Source organism: Ochotona curzoniae, unplaced genomic scaffold, assembly GCF_017591425.1.
Source record: "Ochotona curzoniae isolate NIBS_2020 unplaced genomic scaffold, NIBS_Ocur_1.0 scaffold_4812, whole genome shotgun sequence".
NCBI lineage: Eukaryota > Metazoa > Chordata > Mammalia > Lagomorpha > Ochotonidae > Ochotona > Ochotona curzoniae.
The window spans coordinates 6366466-6374446 of record NW_024467124.1 but is presented as its reverse complement, the minus strand read 5'-3'; positions in this window follow the sequence as shown (position 1 = coordinate 6374446).

The following is a 7981-nucleotide window of genomic DNA, read 5'->3' as shown; positions in this document are numbered from 1 at the left end:
TAACAGCAGTCCACAGACTGCTACTGTGTAAACAATATGTTTTTTTGGAGCCTAGTTCTGGACTCTTGGCTGCCCAAGAGTGAGGCACAGGCATTTGGCAAGGGACAGAGGAAATCCCATGTTAACGCATGCAAGGGACAGAGAAAATCAGGGCAAACTCTTACTTTTTCTTTTTTTAAATCAGCAATTCACCTCCTGCAAATAAAAAGAAAAAAGAAAAAATAGCTCATTTAGAAATTAATACATTTTTGGTGGCACAGCCCTTAAGACCTAACCACTCCTTTAGGGCCCATTTCTCAATACTAGTATAACAATTACATTCAAAGTGACTTTTGGAGAAGACATTCAAGCTTCAGCAGGGATTAAGGATAAAACTCATAAAAATAAGTACTCAGCAGGCAAAATTTTGAAAAAAAAAAACTTAAAATGATTTCATATCTAAAAACAAAACACATTTTAGATACAGAAATATTTCAAACTCAATAAAAATACAATAAACTCCAATATTGAAAGTCAAATGATATCAATAACTAAGTCCAATGACATTGGACTCCAAAAGGCTAATAAGCATTTGATTATTTATACTTATTAAAGCTACTGAAGGATTTGCACCTTCACACTGTGAAAAAGCTAAGGCGTTTTATATTGCTTAGGCACTGACAACCCGATGGGGCATTCTATACGTATATACTTTATAACTCAACATTCTACTTCTCCGTTTACATCCTTGAAAATTCTGACATCAGTCTAGTGGGATATTTATGAATATTATTTGTGATAGTGAGATGTAGGAGGGAATCATGTTTCTGATCACTTAAGAAAAATGGAGAAAAGTAAATCTCAAACACGTTCACACAAAGAAATACTTAGTAGGCTTGGAACTAACAACTAATGACATGATCTACTACATCATCAGAGATGTCTGTGAGTTAACAAGTAAGAAAAAAGTGAGTTCTATAAAAGAATTACGTTTACGTCAATGACAAGCAGAGCCCCATAAAAGCTAAATGCAAAGTTTACAATAGCAAGAGAATAACATGCACCATGTGTTCCAGTGGTGTCCAAAGGACAGCAAAATGTTTGGCCTAAGGGATGGGATAAAAAGGAATAGAGAGATCCATGCATTCTTCATCGTTCTCGAACATGGATGGGTATGCACATAACTATTCATGCGTGAGTACACAAGAATACAAGCATAAGACAAGACAGGGAGCTGCACAAACTGATGATGCGTGTGACTCAATGAACACAACACACTGGAGTATAAAAATTAAACAAGCAAATCACTTGAATATGAAGCTGTATATTATTATGAAAGCAGGAATGTTTTATATTCATTCTACATTCAGATAACATTCACTATTGATCATTTTAAGCGATCAATATAAAATATTGACATCTGCCTTAAGTCTAGTTAAGCTGCCAAACCGTCTGATGGATCCTTGGCGGGCTAATAGGCATGCTGGCACAGACTTCTTTGTTTTAACAGAAACATATTCTAGAATTTAAATACTAACAGAATATTTACATCGGAGAAAAATTTTCATATGATTTATATTGAAATATTCTACAAACCATTAACATATCAGCCATCAGAGCTAATGTGTTGCACAATTTTTTGTATGACCATGAAACTGAATCATAATTACTGCAATTTTCATTGTAATGGCATATTTCATCAATGTAACATTCATATTTTTGTTTATATCATGTATTTAAATGTAAAAAAGTACATTTATAGATATGAAGACATATATTTTTGGATAAGTATGACAATTTTGTTCGTAATCACATTTCACTTTTTCTCATCTTTACTCCCCTCTCTGGCTTATTGTCTTTAGAATTAAATTGCATTGAAACAGGAATATTACTTACCTTGTTTTTTGCTGTATTACCAGCTTCTAAAATACTTACCCAACAAAAATTCCAGACATATTTTGGACGTGAATGACAGAATTTCAAATTGCTAAGGGACTCATTTTAATATTTTACTTAACCATTTTGGCTCAATGAAAATGCATTTTATATATTAAATACCAATGAACAATTATATTTAATTTTTTAAATGAAAGTAATGCCAATACACTTGATTAAAAAAATAGTTCTCTGCCTTACTCCTCTCATCCCTTAGTCCTAAGTTCCAGTGGCAATAATTCTTGCCATTTCTGTTTTTAACTTCCTTTAATAGTCATTTCCATATCTTCCAGGTTTTACTTTCTTTGTTATCTGTTTGTCAAGCTTTAACAATATTGACTGATTTTTTTCTGCTGAGATATATTACCATTTGGATCACTTACATTATATTATACCTCCCTTAAAAGGTAGAGAGAGAGCCATCCTACCTGCTGGCTCACTCCACAAATACCAACAACCGGGGCTGTGCGTCAAGGGCAAAGATAGAGCCTGGATTATTCAACACAAATTTTCCATCTGTGAAATACCATCGTTTTTTAAACCACGGAAAACAATGGAAATACCATTGTTCCTACACAACCAAGGAGTCTACATTGGCAAGAAGTAAGTCAGAATCAAATACAGATACTGGATGATGGTTGCAAATGTCTCAGTTACTAGGTTAAATGTTATCTTCCTGAATCTCCCATTTAATTTATAAAATTTCATTTCACCACCACTTCCATTGCAATGGGCCTTGCATTTCATAAACAATTCTTAACTTGTATTGAGTACGTTTTTGTTTGTTTGTTTTTATCATGAGGATATTCTTGATGGTACATTTGTTAACCTTACTATCTCTTGAACTTGCAATCCATCATCTAATCCTTAACTTGATAAGATCAGCAATAGCTGTTTTGCATTTAAGTATAAGTTGATTTTTAAAAATAAAGGCAATAAATAATGCTGCATATTTGTATCTACTTGGTGGACTAGGGTTAAGCTTATGATTATAAAATAAACGGAAAGTCACTTAAAAATTTTTAAAAAAGGAAAGTATCACTATTTTCCTAAGTCTCCATATTTGAAATCATGAGATTTGTTTATCTTATATAAACATCATTTATTTAAAAAAAAAAAACAAAGACCTACCTTACACCTTATACCAAAATCAACTCATACTAGATGAAGGATCTTAATGTATATAAGCTGATGCCAATGAATTACTGGAGGAAAACTTCAGGGAATCTCTGGAAGCTATCGGCATAGGCAAAGACTTCCTATAGAAGATTCCAGAAGCACAGGCAATTAAGCAAAACTGATAAATGATATCCTATCAGTTAAGAACATTCCATATGGAAAAAAACGAACACTCAGCAAAGAGGTGAGCAACAGAAACGGAGAAAACATTTGTAAACAATACATCTGATCAAGGATCAGTATTCAGAATCTGTAACAAGGTCAAGAAACTCAACAACAACAAACAATCCAGCTAAGACATGGGCAGGGGCTGGCACAGGGGCTTCACAGGCTAGTGCCTGCATCCCATATGGGTTCCAGTCTGTGTCCCTACTCTTTCATTTCTGACACAGTTCCCTGCTAATTGCCTGGAAAAGCAGAGGAGAAGGGCCCCACATAGGAGACCCAGAAGAAGCTTCTGGCTTTCAGCTTCACACTGGCCCAGTTTGGCTACAACAGACATTTGTGGAGTAATAAACAGATGGAAGACTCTCTCTCTCTCTCTCTCTCTCTCTCTCTCTCCTTCTTCCTGTAAATCTATTATTCAAATAAAAATAAATCTTTAATTTAAAAAGATCCACCAAAGGATTTCGTGTATAAAATAAGTTTATCACAATGATGCAATGAAAAGTCTTGTGCAACCATTTCTAATGACTAATCAAAGTTATTATTTCTGCATTTCTATTTATTTGAAAGAGCAACAGAGATGGAAACAAAGACAGAAATGACATTTCCATCCATGGCTTCCTTTCCCAATTGCCTATAGAGTCTGACAACCAAGGAAATGGTAAGACAGGAACTCCACTCATGTCTTCCACACAGATGTGCGGGACCCAAAAACTTGAGCCATCATGTACTGTCTTGCACAAAGACAGGGAGCTAGATTAGAAAACAAAGTGAGACTTTAACATAGATGCTCATCAGTGGGATGCAAGTGCCCAAAGAGGTGGCTTTAAAATGCCTAAGTTATTTATAGAATAGTATAATAAACATAATGCCACATTGTACTCATGTCAGAGAAACTGAATCCTAGAAAAAGATACTGCTAAACCCAACTGTTGAAAATTCAGAAAGGTTCTGAATTCTGCTGGTTTTCCTCTGATTCCAAGAGTTGCTAGTTGCAAGCAAGAGTACCAATTATTTCAGTTAAACATCTGTACCACACTTTCCCTTGTAAGCCTTATCAAAAATAAGCAAAAATTCGAACTGAATGTTTCAAAACTCAGAACCCCATCTTCATTTCCCTTCTGTCACAAATCTTAATGCCATGAATGATATTATTATTCTATTAATCTTCTAATCAATCACCCTGGGGCTACTTCACATCTTTTTCTCTCGCTTCACCCCATAGAAACCAACATATATTAGTATTTCCCAGTGTGCTTTTCTTTTAAATATGAGCTTTATGATACGACTGAAACTTTTTTTTAAACGTTATTCCTACCCAGTCCCCCGTCTCAGGCTAGCCACATTTAACGTTAATTCCTGAGTGCAAGATGCATGCAGACATTTGTAGCTTTCTGCTTTTCCTCTGTGAATAATTATTCAAGCACACTGTTCCTCCCCTGCCGAGTTGTGAACAGAAAGAAAAAACAAAACAAAACAAAGCAAAACAAAACACCTCAATGGTTAGTCCTCAACTTATGCATTAAGTATCAGACTAATATTACTTAGATCATAATAATTGCATATAATTCATTTTGTACAATGGGACAGTGGCTGGGACAATGCCTGGCACATTTGTTTACTTAATGTTTTAATGAACGAATTTATTAAGCAAAATGACAAACCACCAGGAAAAAAAAAAAGAAAAAATATTTTTGAAGACTGTTATATCTCCACCAGGGTTGAGAAAATATACTGAGAGAAGAAAATGAGAATATTTCTGATTTCCCTCCCCCAAAAAAGAAGTAGGTTTACGTGTGTCTGAAGATATTTCAGATAAAATTATGTTCAGGGTATTTTTATGTTGAGGTAAGTAATACTTTTTCTGTTTCATAAGCTGCATTAGAATTTCATATTTAAAATCAGGAGATAGGACGTTATATAGTTACATGCTCCGAGTGACAAGCAAACACAATTGAAAAATGAAAGAGAGTAATAGCTGGTGGTTGTTGTGAGGAAAAGACAAAGTTAGCAAGAAAGCAATGAGATCTCGATGGCTCATCAAAACTGTCAAGTAAGTGATTCTCTGTAAGTTAATCCGTGCAATAGATCACATTTGGTCACCGTGTTCTCACGTATCACAAAGCCCAACAGGAAAAACAAACAATAATCATATTCCTCATTGATGGTGAATGATGAATTGTTGTCTTCATTTGTTACTGTGAATCACTAGAAAAGAGTGAAAAGAGAGACAGCTACCAAGAACCGCTGATAGGATTTAATTTCTTCACGTCCAAAATTTTATTTAATGACCAGGTTCTAAGTGAAAACACATTTCTGTAACTTCGCATTTACCAAGGTTGGTAATTTCATTCTCTTCAAACTTTGAAAGCATTCCAGATTAACCTCATCAAGCAACTTTCAAGCCCTTCAAAAAAAGGAAAGAATGACAGGGAGACTGGAAAGTATAAATATATGAAGGAAGTTCTGACAAGATCTGTTTTCAGGTAGCTGTTTGCCCGAAACTGACTCTTAGTTGTTGTGACTAATTCTGTTGTCCCTTGGTCTTTCCTAAACAAAAATTTTCTTTCTTCTCTTCTTCTCCCAGGTTCCCAGCACAATTAGAGTTGTGCTGATTAGCTCCGTGGGCAGAAATACTGCTGTGGGAAGTGGTGCAGAAAGGTCACTTTTGAATTTCTTTCAAATATTTTTGTTAAATCAGTAGGAGCAAAGGTCGCTTGAGCCCTGAGTTGGGTTTCTGTCTTTATTATTTTTCTGCTAACCTGAGAGCTGTTTCATATTTGCAGAATTCTGTATTCAGGACAGTTCGGTTTTTGTTTTAAGTATTGTGTGTGTTCAACCCAGAGCCATAAAAAATATGAAATTACAGAATAGCTTTTAGGAAATATCAACATTATTTAATATATGGCAATGAAATTCCAGGAGGAAATTGTCACTACAGCATATAATATGTTAATATAAGCACTTGTGAAATTACGTAATGCTGAAAACTTTAAGCAAAGCAGACTCCCCCCCAAAAAAGCATAATTTTTACCCATCCAAATGTTGAACTGTATTAGGCATCCACACATAATAATCCTTGCACATTGCTTATGAAATAATCCATTCACTGGCCCTAAGTAACCCGAAGTGTTAGCCTTATTTTCAGAGTCTACAAAAGCAATAAAACCGTTTTTACTACGTTAGCTATAAACCTCTTGGCCTTGTAACAGGCCATTCCTGGACCATCCTTCTTGTTTGCATCACATGGATTCTACTTTGCCTCAAAGTACTTAATTGATGCTCTTCCCCTCCTTGAAAAAGACCTGCTTGCTGTCCTCAGATGAAACAACCAAGTGTGAATTTGACCCTTTTCATGAAAACTAACCAATGGGCAGGTAAGGGGAAGATGGACTAGAATGAGAATGGTAAGAGGCAGACACTGAGGGTCAGGGAAACAGAGAGGAGAAAGAGAAATAATTATAAATCAATAGATTATTTGAAACAGTGACACTAAATTGGGAATAAGTAATTGAAATGTTCTTGGACTATCTGTAACTATTTAGAAAATAATTTTACCAGAATGAGAATAAACACCATATATCAAAACTTGTGAAAGGACACTAAAATTATTCTGAGAAAAAAACTGTGTAGAATTAATTATCTATCTCAGAGAAAAAGAAAAGGTGTCCCTGATATTGCTTTCTCCATGTGAACAACAACAACAAAAGATCAGCCCACACTAAGCAGGATAGATACTCAGTGCCAGAATGAAAATTCATCACTAAAAAAGGAAAAAGGGAACATCAATGAAACAAAAACATTCTGAAGCCAATCACATTGATGAGACAAGTGCTACAAATGACCAGTATCAGGAATCATAGCGTTTATGTCACAAAACATTCTACAGCTATTTTGAAAAATAAAAAATAAAAATAAAATACTGTAAACAATCGGCGATTTAGAGTAAATAGATAAATTCTTAGGAAAATAAGAAATTGCCAGAGTTCCCATTGAAAGAATTACATAGCCTGAACAGTCTTTAAAGTAATCAATATCCTAGCTTAAAAGGTTTAACAAGTTGCCTGACCTACATTGCATTGGTGGAGGACTGTGGGCTGCTGGCTGGCCCTGCACCTGATGCTGTGGGGGTCTGGGGGAAGAACTAGCTCACAAGGAATCTTTGCCTTTCACTCCATCTGCTTGATGCCTCTCTTCTCCTCTCATCGCTGTGTTTAAAAGAAACACAATTTTAAGCAGTTTTTTTTAAAAATAATTTTTAAAGTCCCTCCACAGAGAAAATTCTAGGCTGGGAAATTGATATATCTCAACCTCATGTAAAATTCAGTTGCCATTTTCAAATATATTTAAAATGCTGAAAGGCAGGAAGATAATATTGTAGCTTAGCATTGCATTGAGGCAATCATTGTAAAAAGCTGAAATTCGACATGGGTCATGTGATAATAATGTAAACACTGGCCATTCTAAACACATTTGAATCTTACTTAGAAGCTCCTTTAAAGAAATGCATGTGTGTTTCAGCCACAGGACCCTGAACTGATCAATATAAATAGAAGAGACAGCAAGAGAGAGAAAGAGACAGAGAGAGAGAGAGAGAGAGAGAGACAGAGACAGAGAGAGAGAGCAGTGATGCCTGCTAAGGTCTTTGGGAACCTGCACCCATGTGGGAGACTTACAAGAAGTTTTAGCTCCTGGCTTCAGATCAGCTCAGCTCTGGCCGCTG